This window comes from Vicia villosa, linkage group LG1 (genome assembly GCF_029867415.1).
Source record: "Vicia villosa cultivar HV-30 ecotype Madison, WI linkage group LG1, Vvil1.0, whole genome shotgun sequence".
In the NCBI taxonomy this organism is placed as follows: domain Eukaryota; kingdom Viridiplantae; phylum Streptophyta; class Magnoliopsida; order Fabales; family Fabaceae; genus Vicia; species Vicia villosa.
Window position 1 is genome coordinate 107177453 of NC_081180.1, and position 27518 is coordinate 107204970.

Here is a 27518-nt window from a genome sequence, read left to right on the forward strand (position 1 = left end):
CCTGCTTAGATAACCTCTAAGACTTCCTAGAGTATTCTGATCCACACGATCACTCTAGTTCCTTACAACTTAATGTAATCAATTCTAAGAGTATTACAATTGCTTCTTAAAATCTATAATCACAAACTGTGATATTTCTCTTAACGTTTAAGCTTAATCTCACTAATATATTACAACAGCAATGTAGTGAGCTTTGATGAAGATGAAGATTCTGAGCTTTGAATAGAACAGAGTTTCAGCAAGTTAATATGAGTTGTTTTGTTCCAGAATCGTTAACCTTGCTTCTCATCAGAACTTCATATATATAGGCGTTGGAGAAGATGACCGTTGAGTGCATTTAATGCTTTGCGTGTTCCGTACAGCATCGCATTTAATGTTATACGCTTTTGTCAACTACCTCGAGCCTTGTTCACGCTGTGTCTACTGACGTTGCCTTTAATAGCTTCTAACGTTCCTTTTGTCAGTCAGCGTAGCCTGCCACTTGTACTTCCTTCTGATCTGATGTTTGTGAATACAACGTTTGAATATCATCAGAGTCAAACAGCTTGGTGCAAAGCATCTTCTGATCTTCTGACCTTGAAGTGCTTCTGAGCGTGATACCATCAGAACTTCAGTGCTTCTGATCTCATGTTCTTCTGATGCTTCCATAGACCCATGTTCTGATTCTGCTTCGACCATCTTCTGATGTCTTGCCAGACCATGTTCTGATGTTGCATGCTGAACCCTTTGAGACAAAGCTTCTGAGCGCTGAATTATGCATACTCTTTATATATTTCCTGAAAAGGAAATTGCATTTGATTAGAGTACCATATTGTCTTAAGCAAAATTCATATTATTGTTATCATCAAAACTAAGATAATTGATCAGAACAAATCTTGTTCTAACAATCTCCCCCTTTTTGATGATGACAAAAACATATATAAATGATATGAATTTGCGATCAGAAAGAGCAGACGGCAAAAGACAAATTACACAGCTATAGCATAAGCATGTGAATATGTCTCCCCCTGAGATTAACAATCTCCCCCTGAGATAAATAATCTCCCCCTGAAATAAATACTCGAAGAACTTTAATAAAAGACTTCCCTGATTATTTCGGTAGAGACGATCACATAAGCTTCTGTCTTCAGAGAATTCATAGCTTCTGACTTCTGCTTCCATTGGACAGCTTCAGAACTTGAATTTCTTTAGATCCCTAGAACACTCATAGCTTCTGATTCCTGCTTCCATTTAGGACAGCTTCAGAACTTGAATTTCTTTGATCTTCAGAACATTCACAACTTCTGATTCCTGCTTCCATCTAGGACAGCTTCAGAACTTGAATTTCTTTGATCTTCAGAACATTCACAGCTTCTGATTTCTGCTTCCATTTAGGACAGCTTCAGAACTTGAGTTTTCTGGATCTTTAGAACATTCACAGCTTCTGATTTCTGCTTCCCTCGGATAGCTTCAGAGCTTTGAATTTCTACCAACATCACTTCATGCTAGATTTGTATCAGAGCATTGTTGAATGTACCAGAGCATCATCAGAGCATCTCTACATCCTGAAATGTTACAGAACAAAAACTAAACGACAAAAGTCAGCATGAACGAGTCAGAACATAAAATGTATATTAGAACACATGATATGTATCAGAGCCATATAGGCTAAAATAATGTATCAGAGCAAATAGAATTTTGTCAGAGCAAATAGACAAATTTTGGATCAAATTCTATTATCAGTGCTTCTGATTCTGAAGCTTGACAGCACTCAGCTTGCTTCAGTTTCCATAAGCTTATTCTTTTTAGAGAATAACGCTTCTTATGGTTTTGCTTCTTGTGTGCTTTGAAGATTCTCTTCACTTCTTTATACCTGCAAAACACTTAAACCATATAGAACTTGCAGTTCTTGTTAGTAAATGTGTGGGAGCTTTACCCAGCAACTGATAGATTAATCAAATCATTTATCATTTATCTTCTCCCCCTTTTTGTCATAACATCAAAAAGAATATTCCAAAAGATTCAGATGTATAAAACGACAAATAAAATCACTGGAATGTAAAAACAAAGAAACTTTTCATTGATAATCAAAAGATATTACATGAGAAGATGTTTAACAAGCAGATGCAACAAGGAAAGAAAACTACTAAGACCAAAGACTAAGACCCTAGCTAAGACAAAATCTGCGCCAGCATGTCTTGAACCCTGTCATAATGTGCAGTTTTCCTTGCCATGAAGGAGTGAAACGCATCATTGACTGCTTCTTGGGCTTCCAGGCGAGGGGTCAGGGAGACTTGATTCTGATGCAGATCTTCCACAATCTCTATCAGAAACAACATTCTCAGCAGGTGAAGATGAAGAGATTTCTTTGGAATGGGTTGAGGGAGAGGAAAGGTTAGATGAAGAGGAAGTTGAGTCTTGAAGGTAAAAAGATGAGGAAGAAGATGGAGATGATGGAGGGCTTTCACCAGGGGGTTGAAACACACGTCTAGAATAGTTTCCAGACAACTTTGCTTCGAATGGATTCACCTTGAGAGGGTCATAGGTGATCTTTATCTTTTTGGGTTTGGAAGAAGATGTTTCAACAGCTTTTCTCTTTTTGTTTTGATCATTTTCATGGTTTCCTGGGCTTGATGAAGAGTTCATGATGGATTTGCAGATAATGAACAGCTAGGGTTTGATATAAATGCAGAGAGATAGAGAAAGAAAACAAAGACAGAGTGTAATAGAGAAAATATAAGAGGGAAGGAGAAGCGTTTGAAGAGTATTTAAAATAAAATGAAACAAATGATGGATAGCATTTAATGTTACGTGACATGAGGAGAGATAATAAAGACAAATGAGGTGACTAGCACAGTTACCTATGGTCGGCGTCCCTTCAACTGCACGCGCACTTATCCATGAACAGTAAAGACAGGTTTACCATCCCGAGATAAAACGTTACAGCTGTTTTGCTTTAAAAGAGGTTCTGAATCAACTTAGACAATGAAAAGTTAGTAATAACCGAATCATAATTTCTAAAAGATTTTAATCAGAACTTCTGATTAAAAAATAATCCACTTTCATTTCAGAAGATACTCATACATAAGAACTTCTCATCTTCTCATTCTGGGCATAAATCCATACTGATGTTCTTCAGAATGAACTTAAGCCTATCTTCAGCCAGGGGTTTTGTAAAGATATCAGCCCATTGATGGTCTGTATCCACAAAGTTTAAACATAGAACACCCTTCTGAACATAGTCCCTTATGAAATGATGTTTAATCTCAATATGTTTAGCTTTTGAATGAAGAATAGGATTCTTAGATAAACATATAGCAGAAGTATTATCACAGAATATAGGAATGTTACTCTCATATATCTGATAATCTTCTAGCTGACTCTTCATCCAGAGCATCTGTGTACTGCAACCAGCAGCAGCGACATATTCTGCTTCTGTTGTTGATAGAGCAATAGTTGCTTGCTTCTTGCTATACCAGGAGATCAAATGACTTCCAAGAAATTGGCAACTTCCTGAAGTACTCTTTCTTTCAATTCTGTCTCCAGCATAGTCAGCATCGCAGAATCCTACTAAGTTGTATTCTTTAGATTTTCTGTAAACTAAGCCAACATTAGTAGTACCTTTCAGATACCTTAGAATTCTCTTAACAGCAGTTAAATGAGATTCTCTAGGGTCTGATTGGAATCTAGCACACAAACAAACACTGAACAGAATGTCAGGTCTAGAAGCAGTCAAATATAGAAGAGATTCAATCATACCTCTGTATAACTTCTGATCTACCTTCTTACTTACCTCATCCTTACCTATGATGCATGTTGGATGCATAGGAGTTTTGGCTTCTTTGCAGTCTAGAAGATTAAACTTCTTCAGAAGTTCCTTCACATACTTGGTTTGGTGAACATACGTTCCTTCTGATGTTTGATTTATTTGTATTCCAAGGAAATACTTGAGTTCTCCCATCATGCTCATTTCAAACTCAGCCTGCATAGACTCAGCAAACTCCTTTCCAAGTGTAGCATTAGATGTTCCAAAAATAATATCATCTACATATATTTGACAAATTAAAATATCCCTTTTAAAGGTTTTACAAAAGAGAGTAGTGTCCACTTTTCCTCTAGTGAAACCATTATCCAGAAGGAAAGAACTTAAGCGTTCATACCAAGCTCTGGGAGCTTGTTTCAATCCATACAACGATTTCTTTAGTTTAAAAACATGATTAGGAGACATAGAGTCTTCAAAACCAGGAGGTTAATGGACATAAACTTCTTCATCTATATAACCATTTAAGAAGGCACTCTTAACATCCATCTGATAGAGAGAGATGTTATGTTGAGAGGCAAATGAAGTTAATAGACGAATAGATTCTAACCTGGCCACTGGTGCAAAGGTTTCTGTATAGTCAATCCCTTCTTGCTGACTGTAACCCTGAGCCACCAGTCTGGCTTTGTTCCTTACCACTTCACCTTTCTCACTGAGCTTGTTTCTGAAGACCCATTTTGTACCGATTATATTGAATCCATCTGGTCTAGGAACAAGATCCCAAACATCATTCCTTGTAAACTGATTCAGTTCTTCTTGCATAGCAATTATCCAGTCTGGATCTTCTAGAGCATGATCAACAGAAGTTGGCTCGATCAAAGATACAAGACCTAATTGATAGTCTGCATTGTTCTTAAGGAATGCTCTTGTTCTGATTGGATCATCCTTCTTTCCAAGAATGACATCTTCTGAATGACCAGAGATGAGTCTGGATGATCTTCTGACAGATGGTTCTTCATAAATGCTTAGATTCTCCAGAGAAGCTGATACTTGATCTTCAGATTCTTTGCTTCTGAGAAGCTCTGCTTCTGATGCGTTGCTTCTTGGCTTAACAACTTCTGATACATCAATATCACAATCTGCAAAATTATCAAACTGCTTTGGTTTTTCAGAACCAAGCTTATCATCAAACCTGATATTGATTGATTCTTCTACAATCAATGTTTCAATATTGTATACTCTGTAGCCTTTTGAGCGTTCAGAATATCCAAGAAGGAAACATTTTTGTGCTTTGGAATCAAATTTACCAAGATGATCTTTAGTGTTCAGAATAAAGCATACACATCCAAAAGGATGGAAATATGAAATGTTGGGCTTTATATTCTTCCACAATTCATAAGGAGTCTTATTTAGAATAGGTCTGATAGAGATTCTATTCTGAATATAGCATGCAGTGTTTATTGCTTCTGCCCAGAAATGCTTAGCCATATTGGTTTCATTGATCATGGTTCTGGCCATTTCTTGCAGAGTCCTATTCTTTCGTTCTACAACTCCATTTTGCTGTGGAGTTCTAGGACAAGAGAAATCATGGGCAATACCATTTTCTTTGAAGAACTTTTCAAAGAATCTGTTCTCAAATTCACCACCATGATCACTTCTAACCTTTATGATTTTAAACTCTTTTTCAGATTGAATCTGAATGCAGAAATCAAAGAACACTGAATGAGACTCATCCTTGTGTTTCAAGAATTTTACCCATGTCCAGCGGCTATAATCATCTACGATGACTAATCCATATTTCTTCCCTCTGACAGATGCTGTTTTGACTGGGCCAAACAGATCAATGTGCAAGAGTTCTAATGGCCTTGAGGTAGAAACAACATTCTTGGACTTGAATGCAGGTTTGGAGAACTTGCCCTTCTGACATGCTTCACAAAGAGCATCTGATTTGAATTTCAGATTAGGGAGTCCTCTGACAAGATCCAGTTTGTTAATCTGAGAAATCTTTCTCAAACTAGCATGACCTAATCTTCTGTGCCAGACCCACTGCTCTTCAGAAACAGACATAAGACAAGTCACCTTCTGACTCATAAGATCTTGCAGATCTGTCTTATAAATGTTGTTCTTCCTCTTGCCGGTAAATAGGATTGAGCCATCCTTCTGATTTACAGCCTTGCAAGACTTTTGATTAAAGATTATATCATAACCATTGTCACTCAATTGACTGATAGATAAGAGGTTATGTGTTAATCCTTCTACAAGAAGTACATTTGAGATGGAAGGAGAGTTACCAGACTTTATAGTTCCAGAGCCAATTATCTTGCCCTTCTGATCTCCTCCAAACTTGACTTCTCCTCCAGACTTAAGCACCAGGTCTTGGAACATAGACCTTCTTCCTGTCATGTGTCGTGAGCATCCAGAGTCCAGGTACCACGACATGTTGTGCTTTGTCCTTTTTGCAGCCAAGGATATCTGCAATAGGAATAATCTTATCCTTAGGTACCCACATTTTCTTGGGTCCTTTCTTGTTAGATTTTCTCAAGTTCTGATTGAACTTGGGTTTAACATTGTAAGCAATAGGAGGAACAGTATGATACTTCTTATTCTGAGTTCCATGATATTTCTTAGGTTGTGTCACATGCTTCTTGGTGTGTGTTATGTGAAAACTTTGTGCATGTGATGTGTGCTTAATATCATGGGAGTGGCCAAATTTAAATTGGTTATACAGAGGCTTGTATGATATTTTCATATCATCCACAGATTCAAGCTTGTATGGGATTTCACCCTCATAACCAATGCCAACTCTTTTGTTTCCAGACACAGCATATATCATAGAAGCTAGCTGACTTCTGTCAATACTTCTAGATAAGAACTTCCTGAAACTTAAATCATATTCTTTCATAATATGATTCAGACTGGGAGTGGATTTTTCTGAATCAGAAGGAGATCCAACATTATTGGATAATTTTAAAACTTTTTCTTTTAATTCAGAATTTTCCAACTCAAGCTTCTTAGTTTCGAATTCAAATTGCCTTTTTAGCTTTTTGTATTTGATACTAAGATGAGCTTTTAATTCAAGAAGCTCTGTTAGACTGGAAACTAACTCTTCTCTAGATAGTTCAGAAAATACCTCTTCAGAATCTAATTCTGATGTAGATTCTGATCCATCATCTTCTGTCGCCATCAGCGCAAAGTTTGCCTGCTCTCCTTCAGAGTCTGATCCTGATTCTGATTCAGAATCATCCAATGTTGCCATAAGACCTTTCTTCTTATGAAACTTCTTCTTGGGATTCTCCTTCTGAAGTTTTGGACACTCATTCTTGTAATGTCCAGGCTCATTGCACTCATAGCAGACAGCCTTCTTCTTGTCAAATCTTCTGTCATCAGAAGATTCTCCACGTTCAAATTTCTTTGAGCTTCTGACGCCTCTGAACTTCCTTTGCTTGTTCTTCCAGAGTTGATTTAGCCTTCTGGAGATCAAGGACAGTTCATCTTCTTCTTCAGATTCTGATTCTTCAGGATCTTCTTTTCTAGCCTGAAAAGCGTTAGTGCATTTTTTAATATTAGATTTTAATGCAATAGACTTACCTTTCTTCTGAGGCTCGTTTGCGTCCAGCTCAATTTCATGGCTTCTCAAGGCACTGATAAGCTCTTCCAAAGAGACTTCATTCAGATTCTTGGCAATCTTGAATGCAGTCACCATTGGGCCCCATCTTCTGGGCAAACTTCTGATGATCTTCTTTACATGATCAGCCTTGGTGTAGCCTTTGTCGAGAACTCTCAATCCAGCAGTCAAAGTTTGAAATCTTGAAAACATCTTTTCAATGTCTTCATCATCCTCCATCTTGAAGGCTTCATACTTCTGGATTAGTGCAAGAGCTTTGGTCTCCTTGACTTGACCATTTCCTTCATGAGTCATCTTCAAGGACTCATATATGTCATGGGCCGTTTCCTTGTTAGATATCTTCTCATACTCAGCATGGGAGATAGCATTCAGCAAAACAGTCCTGCATTTGTGATGATTCTTGAAATCTTTCTTTTGATCATCATTCATTTCGCTTCTCGTGAGCCTTACACTAGTAGCTTTAACAGGATGTTTGTAACCATCCAACAGAAGATCCCATAGATCAGCATCTAGACCAAGAAAGTAACTTTCCAGTTTATCTTTCCAGTATTCAAAGTTTTCACCATCAAATACTGGTGGTCTAGTATAACCATTGTTACAGTTGTGTTGCTCAGCAGAGCCAGATGTAGATGGAGTTGGATTTGTTGGAATTTCACCAGCCATCTTTTACTGAAGCGTTTTTCTCTTCCTGAATCTTTTCTAAACACGGTTAAGTGCTTGCACCTTAGAACCGGCGCTCTGATGCCAATTGAAGGATAGAAAAACACTTAGAAAGGGGGGGTTTGAATAAGTGTAGCTTTAAAAACTTGACCGATAAAAATAAATTGCACAGTTATTTTTATCCTGGTTCGTTGTTAACTAAACTACTCCAGTCCACCCCCGCAGAGATGATTTACCTCAACTGAGGATTTAATCCACTAATCGCACGGATTACAATGGTTCTCCACTTAGTCAGCAACTAAGTCTTCTAGAGTCTTCTGATCACACACTGATCACTCCAGGAACAACTGCTTAGATACCCTCTAAGACTTTCTAGAGTATTCTGATCCACACGATCACTCTAGTTACAACCTGCTTAGATAACCTCTAAGACTTCCTAGAGTATTCTGATCCACACGATCACTCTAGTTCCTTACAACTTAATGTAATCAATTCTAAGAGTATTACAATTGCTTCTTAAAAGCTATAATCACAAACTGTGATATTTCTCTTAACGTTTAAGCTTAATCTCACTAATATATTACAACAGCAATGTAGTGAGCTTTGATGAAGATGAAGATTCTGAGCTTTGAATAGAACAGAGTTTCAGCAAGTTAATATGAGTTGTTTTGTTCCAGAATCGTTAACCTTGCTTCTCATCAGAACTTCATATATATAGGCGTTGGAGAAGATGACCGTTGAGTGCATTTAATGCTTTGCGTGTTCCGTACAGCATCGCATTTAATGTTATACGCTTTTGTCAACTACCTCGAGCCTTGTTCACGCTGTGTCTACTGACGTTGCCTTTAATAGCTTCTAACGTTCCTTTTGTCAGTCAGCGTAGCCTGCCACTTGTACTTCCTTCTGATCTGATGTTTGTGAATACAACGTTTGAATATCATCAGAGTCAAACAGCTTGGTGCAAAGCATCTTCTGATCTTCTGACCTTGAAGTGCTTCTGAGCGTGATACCATCAGAACTTCAGTGCTTCTGATCTCATGTTCTTCTGATGCTTCCATAGACCCATGTTCTGATTCTGCTTCGACCATCTTCTGATGTCTTGCCAGACCATGTTCTGATGTTGCATGCTGAACCCTTTGAGACAAAGCTTCTAAGCGCTGAATTATGCATCCTCTTTATATATTTCCTGAAAAGGAAATTGCATTTGATTAGAGTACCATATTGTCTTAAGCAAAATTCATATTATTGTTATCATCAAAACTAAGATAATTGATCAGAACAAATCTTGTTCTAACAAAGGGTTCCATTCAGGCGTGAGTTCCCAAACCTTTAAAAAACACAAACCAAAGAGTAACTCGAGTTTCCCTTGCTTAAGGGATTTCCTCGAAACACTCAAACTCTCTCTCTTTCTCTCCTTTCTTAATGGCATTGTTATCTCCGCTCCATTGCATCCTAGGCTGTCCCCTTATGCAAGAGCGCGAGCGTTAACTCCGCCCAACTAAAAAACACAAAAACAAACAAAACTATGGAGCCGAACTACGGCGCTCTGATTCCTGAAAAGGATACGTAGGCATCAAGTCGCGGGGCTTGAATGAGCACATTTGTAAATATTCCTTCTTTTCCCCGTATTTCTTTTTGCATTCATTCGCATATAGACATAGACATAGTACACACCCTTTAGATAGAAACAAACATAGGTGGATACCATCGAGTACGATGGGCGCGAGGGGTGCTAATACCTTCCCCTTGCGTAACCGACTCCCGTACCTTGATTCTCTGGTCGCAAGACCCTGTTCTTACCCTTTGTTAGGTTTCCTGGTATTTCTTTCCCTTATGGGATAAATATATTAGTGGCGACTCTGTTCATTTTTCGCGAGCGTGCGACACTTAGCGGCCAGGGAAATTTGGTTCGCCCCTGGAAAGCGCGCTTACACGCTGCTCAGCGGCGCTCTCTGCACAAAACTTGCTTATTTGATCCAAAATCGCGCAATCGGAGCCGTGCCTTCGACACTTTATTCCTCGAGGCTCCAATAAGCATGAATACCTATAAAAACAAAGGAAAAACTATTAAACGGTATATAAAACATATGAAAACTAAATAATGTGAATATATACACAAAAGTGGGGATTTTATTACAAAAACGGAATGAATAGAATCGATAAGTGTCACAATTATATACTCAAAATAACAACATTTTGGCACTTATCATGAAGAAGCTTTCTATTGTTCATATATGCTGGAGGCCACAATCTTTGTTTTAACTAGATTTATTATGTTTAATCTGTTATTCATGTAGATTATATGAATGCATGAAAAGGATCAAGGCATTTGTTTTATTTTTAGTACAACCACCATAACCAAATAGTCAATTCACCTTGTGAGTGTCTGGTCATTTGATAACCCCTTTGAGCTTTTAGTCAATATTCATGTTGTAACACCCCAATTTTAATAATTCATTATATATTTTATATTAATTAATTAATTGTTTGATTTTGTGAGTAATTGGTTTTATTTAAATTATTTGATATGTGTGATATGTGATGGGTTAGTCGGGTTAAGTATGTCGAAACCGTATAATTATAATTTGTAATAATTTCAGTTTATGCTGGAATTATTTTATTAACTGAGAATTGTATAAATAATAGAATAATTAGTAATCGGGCCTAATGACGGAATGTGAAGAGTAATGTGGGAAGTATGGTGAGTAAGCACATTAGAGAATACTAGAGTTAGTATTAGGTTAAGAATTTAATAAAAGGAAAACAGAAAATAAGATTCAGTAAGAGGAATAGGAAAAGGAAAAAGAGTTTCACGAGAAAATAAGAGAAGAACAAGAAAGAGGAAAAAAGGGCAAGACCGTGAAATCACTAGAATCAACCTAGAACAAGGTATGGGTGGGTTTTTACATGGTTATTGGGGTTCTATGATAATGTATGATGGGTAGAAACATGTTTAGGATGAAATCCCTAAATTTCCATGGTTTTGTAATTGTTAGTTTTTGGTGATAATCCTTGGTACGTGATGATTAATTGTGTTTGGATTAACAAAATTGGTGAAAATCATGTATTGAATGAATGAATGGATGATTTCATGATGTAGGTATGATGTTAGGATCTCTAAATAGGTGTTTTAGGTTGTTATAAATGTTATATAATTATAGTATTTCAAATTTTGAGACCGGTACTTTTTACGGAATCGAAATCGGAGGTCCGGAAGACCTCCAACGATGAAAAATGCAAAATTTTGTGTTTAAGTCGTTGCATCGCAATGGTTACTATTTGTGTTTTCCGGCCGAAATTATTCTGGACATAACTTCCAAATCGTAAGTCTGTTTTGATTATTGTTCGAACCATTAGAAAGCTAGCACGATAATATTGGTAATAAAAATATTTTTGTTGATTGTAGGTGATTTAATCATTGTGTGGTTATGTAAAATGACATGTATATGTGTCATGCGTATTGGTGATTGGTGTTGGATTGTAACTGTGTTTTATACATTGTTTACTATGTATTATGATGATGTTTTGATGCAGAGATACTATGAATATGAATTGTATGTGAACAATTCATGAGTATGTGTATGTATGTGCAAATGTGTGGTAATTCAAGTGTGATGAATTATTGTAGATATGCATGAATATTAAGATTAGGGAATAGTCTTAATTGCATATAATTATTTTAATTTCACATGCATCATTTGGTCTAGAGGTGATGTTCATTAGTTCCGTGGGAACTAGTTACTTGTCCCAACCCTATGGTGGGATTTGAATGCTTAGGGAATGTACTTTTGTTGTGTTATTGGTCTAGAGGAAAAACACATTTTAAATCTAAAAATCGAAAAAAGTAACAGGTGATTGGTACCTGTTATACCCCAAAATTTGCCCGCATCTTTTTTCAAGAAAACTCCAATCTAAAAATTAAGAGTCTCACATAATCATGGATTTTTTATTTCAATAAATATCTTGACATGTGAAATACTTAGTTTTTAGAATTTTTCTTATACAGTATTTTGGTTTGCAGTTGAATTTATTCTTACGCAAACGCCAAACACTGTTTATTAGTTCACACATGCTATTTATTTATTTACAGATAAATAGTACTGACACAATTGGTACAGAGTTAAATCTTTTGCAGGCGCAGAATCAGGAAACTCAGACTGTACTGGTAACAAGTAGATTATTATTATTATCTATTGTTTCCCATTAATTTTTGTACTATATTCCCTTATTTTCAAAAATCTTTTCAAATCTCTTTTTCAAAAAATCAAATCCTAACTTTATCCTATCCATCTCTCTTTTTCCCAACACTATCATACACTTTCTTTCAAATCTTACTTCCACTCAAAATATTCCTTTTGTACGGAATCACTTCATTCCCCAACGTCTCTATCCTTCTTTCCATTCTATAAATACCTCTCATTTTTCCATAAAATCTCACATCAAATTCTAATTCATCTCTCAAATTCTTACTTCATATCCATCCTTTCTTCTTCCCCGACAAAATGGCGAAGTGGTGGGAAACGTGTTTTCTTATGGTCATCACCATTGCTACGGTGATCATGTCCTTTTTCTGTCTACATAGCCCGGAACACTGTGGACCTGGGATGCTTGCACTCCCAATCATCTACATGTTATTATTTGTAGCATGGGTTATTAATCGTCATTCTTAAAGTTTGCCGTATTTCTTATTTCTTAAATGTACCGTTTATTCGTCGTACTGTTCAATATAGTATGTAATATTTGTACTGTCAGTATTAAATGTTGTACTATTTGTCATAATGTTGCTTAATTATTCAGATAATATTTTGTGTATTTTCTGCCAGTTGAATATTCATTTTTCTGTGCATTAAATGATGTTCAAGATTATTATCGGTAATGTTGCTCGCGTACAGTAAATATTAGTTATTTATTATGTCTGTGTTTTTTAACAAGTCATGTAAATAAACTTTCATTTTTCACATAAAACAAAAACAACAAAAAGAAAATTAACTTTGACTGTTGATTTTTCACTCTAACTGCTACATTAATGCCCGAACAGTCGGTTGACAGTCTAACTGCTGGCAGCACAATTCTCAGTGTTTTGTACCATCAATCAAATCAATCTTTCACAATTCAAAATTCCAAGATTTTTGTCCTAGAAGTCTTCTGAATATCACATGATTAGCAGAGACTCAACACTGCACAAAAATCAGGTACGCTTAACTGTCTCCTACACAAACAGTCCCTGACTAGGGTTTTCTTGTTTTTACAGGAGAAACAAGTTTTTGAGACCTCAAATGGATTTCATGGACATCCATATATCTCAAAGTACCATCACACAAATTTTCAGACTTCAATTCACTCAGACGCACCGTCAGCAGCTCAAGCAGTCAACAGACGACCCGTTTGACCAAAAAAGTCAACAGACAGTCAAAAATGAAATTTTTTTAAAAGTACATATTTTGTCAAAGGATTCATCATATGATCATTGGATGATCATAATTCATCAAGGAAAGATCAAAAATCAACAAAACCCTAAGATTCAAAATTAGGGTTTTTGCCTGAAAAGTCAACTCAACTTTGACTGGTCATAACTCTCTCATCCTTCATCCAAAAAATTCAAACCAAAGCTAATTTTGAAGGAAATTCAATTATCTTTCAAATGCAATTGATCCCATGGTCATCACATTCACCATTTGAAAAATATGAACAAAGACATTACAGGTCATTTTCAAAGTCAACAAAAAGACACTTTTTTCAAAAGGACACACAAGGAGCATCAAAAATCATTTTGACATGAGACCAAAGGCATTGGTTAGAGGACTCTTTGAGGTTTCCAAAAAGTGCAAGATCTCCTTCATATGACAAAAATTGAGGGATTTACACCTTGTTGAAGTTGGGTAAATTTTGGGAAAGTGCATAAAGCCAACATTGCTCAAAAATGCATTTTTTCCAAATGGGGCCAAGTTTTCATGGTTCAAACATGTTTGCCATAATATTATGGGCCTCCCACGACCAAGACTAAGCCCATACCATTTTTATCCATTTTTGGCTTAATTTTATCTTATTTTAAGATTAAATAAAAAGGAAAAATGGATGGATAATGGATAGCTTACAATCTAAGCATGAGTCATCCAAGAATCTTCAATTTTCTGCAGAGGATTGAGGTACAAGGCAAGAGCATTGAAGGGAAGCAAGACTTGGTCAACAATTCAAAGGTTTTAATATAAAAAAATCAAGAATTCAACAAAGGCAACTAAAGGCTTCTTGGCTTCAAATCTAAGCACAACATAGTCTATATAAAGGCTATAACACTTCACAATCAAAGAGACACGAAATCATAGCCAGAATTCTGCTTGTAACACACTTGTAATCACTTAAATTTTTCAAAGAAATCTCAAATTCGAATTTTGAATTCCAGTCACTTTCCATACAAACTAAACATTCTAATACCTTCCTCAAGCATCACTGAACATATTCCAATCATTTCTAAGTCTTGAAACCTCACAAATCGAGCTACACAAGCCACGGTTTGTTCAAACTAAAACCAACTTATATCTCATAACACACGCATATCTAGCAAGATGTAGACATATATTTGTGTTTAGATTGAGGTCCTAGTCATTTCTGGAAACTTAATTGAAGTTTGGACACTCATACGAAGAACCACCATTTTAGGGTTCATAATTTCAAAATTAGGGCTTTCTGAAATAGGCAAAATCAAAGGTTCTAAGTGGTACCATTGAATTCATATGGACTAGACGAATCAAATGGACATGTCGCGCCAAATTTATTTTCACGTTTGACCCTATTCGCTATTTTGCAGGTTTAGGAAGTATCTATTATAGCGCTTTTATTACAAAAACGCTGTTAAAGATGCTGGCTGGAGGTTGAAGACGATGAGGTGTCTTCACCTCATTGGATGTAGCGCGCGCGCGCGTTTTTTTAAAAAAATCTCTGATTCAGTGCGTGAAGTCCTATCATTATGCCATGTGCCTCAAAATCTGAGCCATCAGATCTCATCAAATTTTCAATCCAACGCATCACAACACGCAACCACACCATGTTCCCTCATAAACCATCACACCTGATTATTATCCTTTTATTTTCTATTTTATTTTAATTTCTTTGTTAAATTAATTAAAAATAGTTTTAAAAATCCAAAAAATACAAAAAAATATTTTTAGGTTGCTAAAATAATATATTATTTTCTGATATAAAAATATTTTATTTTTCTTCATAATTTAAATATTTTGCATAATTAATTGGTATATATTTATATATTTGCTTTTTAATTATTTCAACCAATCAAAAAATCATAAAAAAATAGTTCTTTATATTAAATATTGTTTATATATTATAAACTAATTTTTGTACATATTTTGAATATTTTTCTCTTCAAGTTTTAATTATTCGTGTAATTATTTGTATAATTATATATTAATTAACTTAATAAATTTCTAATCAATTTCAAAAACTCAAAAAAAAATTAGTTTTGTTTTTTTAAATTAATTAACAAACATTTTGAACATATTTTGAACTTAAATTTTAGGTTTAAATTTTATTTTCATCCTTTTTCCTCATTTTATTTTAATTAATCATGCATTAATCATAATTAAAATAAATCATAAAAAATCCAAAAACACGTCTTTATTTTCTTGCTATTTAAAATTCCTAGATAAATGTATAGGTTGCGAAATTCATGTAAATAGGCATAGTTTACATTTCCTGCAAATCGATGTAATAGCGTAGATTTACTTTCCGCATTTTTAAATTCCAGCACATATAAACTGCGTGTATGTCAGAGATAAAATTGAACCGTTAGATCACTAACTTCAAAAGATAAAATATCTGAATTCAAACACAATCACACTTGCACCTCTTAAGGTAACCCCTTTCTCATTCTTTTCAAAATCAAAGTCAAATTCTACTGTTTCGAGTACATAATCGAACCTTTTGTTTATATCCGGTGAAAGGATAGATTTTTAAAGGAAATAGGATAAAGACCTTACAACTCAGGGTAGACCTCCTAATTTGCTTGCTCAAATCAAAACAAACAAAATTCTCATACACTATTGTTTTTCAAAATAAACTTTCCAAAAAAGACAATACTTTGTATACATCCAAACAAGGATCATTACGAAGTTAACATTCTTTTTCCAAAAACATCTTTTGAAAGATAAAAACACTTTGTATACATCCGCACAAGGATCATTACAAATTCAATTTACAAAGGTATTTCAAATCACATGCAAATATTTCAGAGCAATTGAAAACAAGTGAGCTAAGCAAATTAAGAGTCCATGGATAACCATGGATACAAAGGGTGCTAACACCTTCCCTTTGTATAACCTACCCCCTTACCCAGAATTTCTTAAAGGTCTTTTTTCTGTGTCTTTTATAAACCTTTCCTTAATTGGATAAAATAAAAGGTCGGTGGCGACTCTCTGAATTTTCAAAAAAAATGCAAAAGCAGAAACAATAAAAAGAGTCAGTTCACGTATCTCTCCGCGAGAGGTATGACCGGAAACGGAGGTCCACAGTACCACATGTGTCATACCCCAAATTTGTCCTACCCTATTTATCTGGCTTACATTCATGTGCATATTTCATTAGGTCATTCATCCCATACATTCATTCATTTCATGATCACTGCTCAAAGAATTGACAAGAGATGGAGTTCCAATGAAGGAGATTCTTGATAAAAATTTGGATCTGAGGTCTAATTGTGTGGATTCTTCTCCATTGAGGGCCTCCTGGAATTAGGGTTTCACAATCTTCAATTCAAGGTATTGATTGGAGAATGTAGGCTTGAAGTTCATCTGGTCTTCCCAAATCAGGATTTTGACCAAAGTCAATATAGTTGACTTTTTGGTTAACATTTAATCAGGAGATGATTTTATAGTGTGAGATGGAATGAGACTCATGGAGAAGTGCGCAATTGATTTTCTTTGGTTGATGATTGATTTGAAGTGCAATCGGAGATCGATTAATCGAAAAATTCATCTGAAGTTGAAAAAGGTCAAACAGTTGACTTTTTGGTCAAAATCAGGGTCAATTCTCAAATATTGAACTTTTGGTGGAAATTAGTCAGGAAAAGTCAGTGGAAATAAATAAAATCAAGAAAATGCAAAATTTCTAAAAATGGAATGGTAGTTAAAATGTGAAGTTACCAAAAATGGAAATTGAAAAAGACTTAGAAAATATTTTGGAATTTTAAGTTGGTTGAGCAGTTCACTTCAGCACCAATTTACACGTGGCTGATGGAAAAATTTCAAGACAAGCTCAACATAGAAAATGTTCATCTCATGGTCCTCAACAACTTTTTAGTTGGAGATTATTTCAAATTGATTCAAGTCATGTCGCTAGGCAAATTTCTGGGCACGCGTGACACAATTCATCAAACACTTGGTGTGCTAACTTTGAGATTAATTTGAGGGACCTACAAACATCCATCAGGTTCAAACTTGACATCCATATCTTATCATCCATGTCCTCTACACAATGAGCCAAGAATCAAGTTAATTGGGCGAGTATTTAACAAATTACAAATCCTCAAAGTCACACCCTGACCAGGTCAAGCATTGCCAAATACATGGGCCAGAATCTAGGTCATGCACGAGGCATTTCATCAAGCACTTGGTGTGCCATTTTCATATCAGTTTTTAGGATGTTACAAGCATTTCCAGGACTCCATTGGCATATCAAGCTCTTGTATCCCATGCCCTCTACTCATTGAATCAAGTATCATCATTTTTGGTTGGGTGATTATCAATGTGTGAAGCTGTGAAGTCGGTCATGTGGGAAGGTGTGTTTTGTTAAGCCAGACTCTAAGCCATGTCCTAAGTCATACCCATTGGTGAGGCAGTATGTTCCAATATGATTTTCATGCATGTTCATCCCTCATCCCAAATAGCTTCCAACACAAAAGCTCTTCATTTACATTCCCTATTTCCATAGAGCATAAGTTTAAAGCAAATAGAGATCTATGGTGGAAATTATATGCATGCAAAGTCAGCTCTTTGAATTTGTGTTTGGCATAAAACATGAACAAGGATCCAAGGAAAGATATCAACCATTTCTGCAGCCATTACTCTTATAAGCCATGCACGAATTCTGAATTGGAAAGGCATATCAAAGAGTTGCTTCAAATGTCCAAGGCTTGTGCACTAAGTGTTGGAAGGAAAGATTAAGCTACACAATACCACACCATAACTCCCATGCAACCTCGCATTTTATAAACCACAAGTCTTTTACAAACTAGAGGAACGAATTCATTTTCTCATTTTTTCCAGTTTCAGATTCCTCTCCCTCTCTTCTAAAAGCTCTCATCACTCTCTCTTTTCTCTCTCGCTTCCCTCTCATCACTCTCCTCTCTCTACAAAAAGTTTGTTACAACTTTGTAACAAACTCTTCCACCTCCATTGATCTTCATCACCACCACAAAACTCCAACCACCTTCATCTTCATCATCAACATCACCATCACTTTCATCAATTAATATCATATTGCATGGCTCGAGCTACATTCAAATTCCAATCATCATCACTGGTTCCACATGTAGAGATCCAAGGAAGTCACACAAGAACTGAGTTTATTTCTCAGTAAAGTGAAGCTGTCTCTGAAGTAACATCCAGTACCATCATCAAGATCCATGTGCGATGAATAGAAGTTTTCCGAAGATTATTTTGTGGTTCGACGCCAATTAAGTTCTTAAATCTCCCTCCCAGCATGATAGAAATATGTATAAGGCGTGTGCATTTACTACAGCGTGATTTTGATGCAATTTGCGTTTGATTTTCTTGTGTCTTTGATCTATGATTCGATTTGAGTAAAGCTGTGATTATTTGGATGTTTGAATGGTATGTTTGAACTCTGTATGGTGAGAGGATCGATATGGTGTGGAGATATCGTATTTTCATGGAGTTTTAAGCATGTTAGGGTTTATGGATTCGCTTCGGTTAGAGTCTTAGAGGATCTTTTAGGAGAAACTAATGGCAGATTTGGATTCAGCATGGAAGATCGAGTGGAAAGGTATAAGCTTTTGGTATTTCTGAGAAAAAGTATCTATCTTCGCCACGCATCTCATCGAATAAGACGATCGGAGCGGCGCTCCAGCGTCTGAGCCTTTCTGAATATTTCCCCCTCAGTGTAAACGCGTGGAAGCACGTGGTTGTTACGTTCCCATTCTTTTGCGTTTTGTCCTTATTGAAATGATTGTTGGGTGAGGTAGCGTGCTCCTATTGGCTCATGATTCTTTTTTTGTCTTTAGTCACTTAATCCCAACGTGACCCTTTGATATTTGTTCCCATGTATTTCTTGTTACATTTTCATGTAGATAAACCATGCGTCAATAGTAATACCATGAGGAGTAAGTGAATAATTTTAGAAATGAAATAAAAAAGGTAGTTGGGTCATGAACTTGATTTGCGTCTGGGCTTGAGGGTGTTTTCTGGAACGCACCCCTCTACTGCTAACACACGCGCTTCCTTCTTTTAACCAAGGCCTAGGTGCACTTGCTACTTCGACCCCCTGTTCCTGGCCCAGTTTGCTTATAACAGAAATTCAGTTCATCCTAGAATTGCTATAACACCCTCTGACACCTATTAGATGTTAATTTTGTATTAATTTTCTTTCCTTTCAGTTTTTACTTCAATAAATCAGTTGTAATCAAATAAAAAATGCCTAAAAAATATTTTTAGATATTTTAGAATGTGTAGATATTTGTCAATATTTTTGTGATTTTTTTATAGTTTTAGCACATTAAATAAACCATTTTCTTTTGCTATGTACATAATATTTTTAGCACCTTTTTGTAAATATTTTGTTAAATGATCTTGCTAATAAAATTAGGAGTAAAATTAGCCTTGATTTTTTTTGTGTGGATTTAGTTAATAGATGTGTGATAGTATATAAATTTCCATGTTCTAATTCAATTTTAAATAGAATTCTAATTGAGTTTTTACTTGTTTCATGTATATTTTTAGATAAACTTGTATAATGTTTTGTTTAGGATTTAAATGAATTTTTGCAATTCACTTTGATTCATAATTAGATCTTAGATCTCACCCCCTTAGTTAGGTAACAACTTTAGATTAGGGTTTAGATACTCTTTTTCTTTACAACTTTTAACACACTTAATAAATGATCGATTAACTCCCTTTTGCATCATAATTCAAAAAACAAACAAAATACCAAAAACACTTTAATAAACAGTGAAAATAATAAAAAGGGAATGGAAGATCTCGTCCCTCTTGTTTAAGGGGATCACTTGAGTGGAAATTCCCAATCATAAAAAACACAAACAAAGAGTCACTCGAACCTCCCTTGTTTAAGGGAGTCATTCGACACACTCGACATACATTTCTTTTGCTTTTAAGAGCAGGTTACTTCCATTTCATTCCCAGCGTAAGTCTCCAAAGGTCGAGCAGCGGAGTGCAATGTAACTATTCATTAAAAAAACACCCAACAAAACAATAAAAAACATAGAAAATCTTAAGCAGAACTACGACGCTCTGATTCTTCATAAGAGGATACGTAGGCATAGAGGCAACTCTAACGAGCACAATAATTATTAAAACACCTTAGGTTAATCATGCATTGCATTAGTAAGTAGTAAATAGCATACACCCTTTAGATAGAAACAAACATTGGTGGATACCATCAAGTACGATGGGCGTGAGGGGTGCTAGTACCTTCCCCTTGCGTAACCGAATCCCGTACCTAGTTCTCTGGTCAAAAGACCTTGTTCTTATTCGTTTTAGGTTTGCTGACGTTCCTTTCCTTTTAGGATAGATATGTTAGTGGCGACTTTATTGTTCATTTTTCGCGAGCGTGCGACAACTGGCGACTCTACAGGGGATGTGATAGACCTGTGCTGGTCCATTTTTAGCGAGTCGATCCTAGCCTTTGTTTATTTGTTTGTTTATTGGGTGTGCTATATATTGTTTATGTGTTGCATTCATTTATTTTATGCTTGCATATCATGTCTATTTTCTGATTGCATATCATGTTTACTTTCCTGCATTATGGACCATATTTCTGGGCCCCCGTGGAGGCCACATATTTTCCTGTTTTGTTTTGTAGGTGGGGGGTTTGTTTTGTGTTAGGTAAAAGTCCCATTGCCCAGGCCAGTGATACATAGGATTAGTGTGGATGCCCATGTAAACTCTTGTAACGTTTGATACGATCGAGCTTGACATGGGGTACCGCAACCAAGCGAGGTTCTTTCATGGAACATTGTGTCTGGCACATTTGTTGCCTCAAACACATTGTACCCCATGGGAATCGTTAACCCTGGTGACCATTAGGGACCACCTGTCCGTGTCTAGACTTCATACCCGTGAGATTGGGGTGGGACAGGAAACCTTGGCTCCTACATACTATTGCTTCTTCATATTTGAGGCCGAGCCTTTATTTGGTATGTTCTCATGATGCTTGATATTCTGGTATTCCAAAAAAGGCGTCAAACCTTTAATCCTGTGACATTTGACTTATACAGAGGTTTTACATCAGTTATTCAGAGGATTGTACAATGGTTACTAATATTATATGGACCTTGATCCCATGCTTTTGCATTGCATGACATCATTGCTTTATCCACTTCATTTGTGGGGGATCCTAAAGTTCGTTTCCAAAAAAAAAAAAAGAAAAGAAAAGATACTCTATACGAAATAAAACTTTGATTTCAAAAGAAAAATAAAAAGTGTGTGGAAAGACTTTAGGATCCCTTGGAAATGAAACATTGCATTCATACTATCATGCATTTCATGGTTCTCTCGGAAGCTTATGGGGGCCCTTTTTACTTAGATTTTGACTTCAGCAACAAAATTGACTTCTCACCGCTATGTGCTTGAAAGTTAACAATGGAACAACTCTGTGGGGTCATGACTGAGATAAGAACATAAATGGAGACTGACATGAATCAGTGTGTGAAGGCTATTCCAGCTTTTTCTCTTTGACAAGAAGAGTTGAGAATAGTTTCTTCAGAAGCCAGATGCAAATGTTAATCTCACCCATGAGAAGATCTTATGAATCAGAATGTCTGAAATAATGTTGAGGTTCCTATTCTTGGTAAGGAGAATTCACATCATTGAAGTCTTCAAGTTTCCGAGTATTGAAATTGACAAAAGGTTTCACCCCTTGGAGGAAAGTTTGAAAGCCATAAAAGGGCGTGACTCCGTTGAGTTAGACATTGTGTGTTTGTGCTTAGTGCCTGATATCAAAAACTGCAAGGGTCATTTACTCTCACTCCGAAAGGTTTGGATATTAAAGCTGAAGTGTGTCATACCCCAAATTTGCCCTTCTTAGATCTTACAGTCAAAACTTTTTTTTCTCTCTCTTCATTTTATGGTTAATTCATGACTTTGGAAATGTATATTACACTAACACTTAGTTATACTAATTTATCTATTTTTATCAGTAATTAGTTTAGAAATAATTAGTCATAATAAAAATATATCTAAAAAGTTAGTTTATTTAAATTTAATCATTTTTCTAATAGTATTTTAAATTTTATAAATAGTTTATTTTTAGGTTATTCATTTATACAGTTTCTAAATAAGTTAAACATTAATTTGTTATTTTATGAGTATTAACTATTGACTGTTTTAAATATAATTGCATTTTTATTGTTCATAAATTCTGTTTCATTTGATTTTTTTAGATTTTGAAATTATTATTATTACTTTGGGTGACTAAGTCAAACAAGGGTTTGGGAATGCTAATTCCAAAAGCTGCGCCCCTGTTCATCATCTCTTCAATGAGTTAAAACAACAAAAACCCAATTCCTTGCTTCAGAATCGAATCAAACAAGAATCATCAGATATTAAAAGGAGGAAACAATTTCATTAAATGTTGAATGTATATACAAAATCGTCCAGATTCGTTACAACATTAAAACTCTAATTTCTAATTCTAACCTAAATCTTTTTCAATCAAGTACACAATCAATTCTAATCAATTTATAGAGAAATCAAATCAATTTGAGATAACTTTTCCTAATTTAATCTAACCTAAAATCACTATAAAAGAAAACTTAAGCTAATGAACAGGGGGAGGAGAAACGAAAAGAAAAAAACACCGTGCAACTCTTGTTATAGCATAAACAACAATTGTAGCCGCACACAACTACCGGTAGACGCCTCCGCGCCGCCGGGATCCCTCACGCGGATACCCAGATTGCAACACCACAGACGACGCAGCTCCTTTTCTTCTGACGACGCAGTGGATGCTCACCATGCGGAGCCATCCTTCCGGCCACTTCCGTTCGGTAACGATTTCCCGTATGTGTTCATTATTGTTATTTATTATAGAGTTTTGTTTGTTTTGTTGTTGATATAGTGTGGAAAAGGGTTGGATTTGAGAAGCTTGATAAGAAAGAAAAAGGCTGGGGCGGTAGAATTGAGAGAGTAGTGACAGATCTGAAAATATCCCTCTCTTTAAAAATATTACCACTTTGCCTTTGCTGTTATTAATTTTTGTTTTCTTTATTAACTTGTGCCAAATGTGTCATTATATGAATTCTTGCCTTCTTATGTTTGACCAAGTCTTATTTTTTATTCCATCTATATTTTAATTCAAATTTAACAAAAAAGAGATGATGAGACAATTATGGGGAGGCGCCTCATTTCACCATATACATATGTTTTTGTTTTTTTTTTCTTCTCATTTTTTGTTTTATTAGTTTAATATTAAAAATAACAAGCAAAAATGTGGTAAAGGGGAGGATGGCGGCTCCCCGTGTTATTTGTGTTGTTCTGATTTTTTTTATTTTTAGTTTATTTTGTTTTATTATTATGGGTCATGCTAACGAGTGCCCCAGGGGCACTCTTTAAGCATTCTATTTTAAGAAAATATTCTTTAAAAAGTTCACTAGTTCAATTTTCGATGCATTAATTAGTTATATTTCCAAGAAAAACTTACTTTTTAAGCTCTTAAATAGTGCCCCTGGGGCACTTGTTAGCATTTCCCTATTATTATTTATTATTACTAATTTGAAGTTAGTTTAAAAAAATAGTGGTTTGCTTTCTCATTTGTTTGTTGTCTAAGCCCATTAATAAGTTTCATACCGTTCATGTTTCTTTTGCACCCTCTATTATTCAATTAGTTTTTATTTTGTTTATCTTTATTATAAAGATACAAAAATATGTTTTTCTTTTATTCATAGGTTATCTTAGTCGAAGAATACAAAAACAATATTTATTTTACGTTATTTGGTTAGATGTTTTTCCTTATAAAAAATATCTTTAATCTTTTCTTGTACATAATTTAAGTTTCCGAATCTACTGGTAAATAAATAATTCCACATCTTGCACATATCGGCGGTTAATATGTACTTAAATTATCACTAACTAAAAAAATTAAAAGATAAAAATATTAAAACGTCTAATCAATTTAAATTGCATTTTTTTTCAACTAACATAATCAAAGTCAAGACATTTTCAAAAAGAGTCTTTGTGTAATTGTTTTCAAATTAAACTTCGAACTACGCCCACGACTATACAATTTTTAAACTCGGACTAATTTCAAAGGATCGTTCGAAAGCAATTACACAATCCTATAAAAAAACTCTAACCAAATAAGTATGAACTACTGTACTCTGACTTCCTCATTGCACTAGAGGATACGTAGGCATAGGGTTTTGAAACACTAGCGAGTATAATTATGAAAAAGACTAACATATTAATAAAACCATCTTTTTTGGTATAGGTGAACGTACGTTTACCGTATCTTCAATTTAAATCTATAAACAACCTAAACCTAGAAGGGTCCCCTTGAATACAAGGGAGACGAAGGGTGCCTAACACCTTCCCTTCGTTTAACCGACTCACGAACATAGAATCTCTGAACCATAGGGTAATCCGTTTAATTCCCTTCCTTTAGGATAAAAATAAATGGTGGCGACTCTTTTAATTAAAATTTTAAGCTGGTTGCTACAAAGTGGTAATCATCTCTTGTACATATGTGGAAGTTGCTTGGGGCTCCCGATCGAGGAATAAGCAAGACGTACTCTTATCTTGAGCATTTCATCATTCGCATTGCTCGAATCCCTTAAAGCATTACAAATTCCTAGGTGACTTCATCAGAATCTTTTGCCATGTGGTAATCAAGAGTGTTTTACACAACACTTCTCATTCTCAAAGTTTTGCTTCATATCCCGGTTGCCTCTTCTCGGAATTTCCTTCTCAATGGCCTTCGCTTGTTAACAGAGACAAGAAGAATATGATAAACAAATTGATGTGATTCTATTTCCTTGTGCCCATTCGCTCCCCTGTTTGTTGGAATTTCAATTGGTTAAGATTCGAGTATTGGGTCTTCTTCACCACAAATGGATCTCCTCAATTTTGATGACCATACAAGGTTCTTCCATTTATGATGGTGATTACTACTCTAGCAACTATGCTTGGGGCTCCCGACCGAGGGATAAGCAAGACGTATTCTGGTCTTGAGCTTTGCACCATTTGAATTGCTTAAATCCCTAAAGTAAGGCAAAATTTACCACTCTTGTACGCCTTTGTTGGAATCTTCTTCTGGGAAGTAATCTAAAAGTTTTATGCAAGAACCGATGATAATGCTAGGTGGCTACCATGCTGGGACACCTGGCTATTCAACTGAAGATCATAAGACATTAAGAGAAAAAATCTCAAAGATCTCATTGATTCCAGAGCAATCACATTCACTTCAAGAGGTTCATGCATAAATTGAAGTCTCAAGTGAGTCTCAAAACTGTAGGAAGTATTCAAGAGCAATAAGTCCAAACGGAGTCAAGTCTCTTCAACAATGGCAGCTGTCATACCCCAAAACTTGCCCTCCTCTTTTCATCTTCAATGACTCAAGGTTCAATGGTTTATTCAAGCAACATTCTCCTAATCGATGGTCTCCTAAATTAGGGTTTGCATGTTATCAAAGGAGTTCGAGTCTTTAAGGCCTAAAATGGATCTCAAGGTGTCTCATATGTCTCAAGGTATCTCCATGTCAATTATCCAGCTTCAATCCCAAGGATTTCTCATTAAAATGCTCAGATGATCCATAGTCGACTAGTTTGATCTAAAAGTCAACTATAGTCAAAATACAATCAAACCTCAAGACTTTTGGTTAACATCAAGTATTGGAGGTTATATGCACCATTTGATCAAAGGTTGATCATGATCCGTTAATAAAGACCCAGAAATGAACAAAGTCAAAAGGTTCAAATTAAGGGTTTTTTATAGGAAAAGTCAACCCAACTTTGTATGGTCATAACTTCCACATGGAGTATTAGAAATTTCTCACTCAAAGCCTATTTTGAAGGAAATTGAATCCTTTACAACTTTGGCTCTCACAAGCCAAGGCCAGAAATGCACCATTTGAAGATTATAGGTCCTTTTCAAAGGTCAACCGAAAGCAGTTTTTTGTCAAAGGACATGTCATCAAGATAAAACCTCCAAATGAAAAATATGTTCCAAAGTGGCTTGTAGAGGACATCTTGAGGTTTCCAGAAAATCCTAGAACTCTCTCATATCTTAAAAATTGAGGGAGACATGCCTCGTCAAAGTTGGTCAATTTTGGGTGGAAATGTGAAGCAAATAAGGGTTAAACTTGGATTTTTTCCAAATGGGCCTATTCTTTTATGATCCAAACTTTCTCATAAGAGTGCTAAGAGTCTCCAAATCCAATTCCACGACCATTTGACTTTTATTTATTTTTATTGAATTTTTTATTCATTAAAAATCCAATTTAAAGGGAAAATATGAAAAGAATTGTTTTAGGTTTATTTTAGATAAATTTCAATCACTCATTAAAGCCAAGATATGATCAAATTTCGTTCAAAGGAGATTGGAGAGAGATAGGGCATTTTTAGGTAAATTTTAGAAAGTTTCAATGGTGATTGCAATCAAGTTCAGTTTCTTGATTCAAAGGGATTTTGTGCAAACTAAATGACCTAATTCAGAGCATATATAAACTAACAACAATTGCAGACAGAGGAGGAGTTTTTTTGGATGAAAAATATGAGCCATGGGGGACCAAAACCGAGTTCACAAACTCAAGAAAAAAGGAACATCGAATTGAATATTAGAAGCCAATTCACGGAGCCTTAGTGATTCAAATACGTCCCTGGTGCATAACAGAGGAATTCTCGTTCGTTCTCCAAAGTCACAACATCCAGAATCGCCTCGAATTGACCACGGTTTGCTCAAACAAAAATCATACTCGTTTACTTAGATTCATCATGCATATATGCTTTTTGATTTCATATTATTGATTGGTACGGTGTTTAGATCGTTTCTGGATTGTTAATTCGCTCTTTGCGCGCATATACGACAATCCGCCATTGTTGGGACCTAGGGTTTTATTTTAGGGTTTTCTGATACAGGGGAAATCAAGTTAAATTATGGGCATGGTTGAAATCATGGAGATGATACGAACTTAACCATGGTCCCCTTTTTAATTCTCATGCTCGTTTGAGGGTTTTGTGTGTATCACAGGTGTTATAGGTACTGGCTTTTCATGGCTGATTCGCTGAAAAGCGCTATA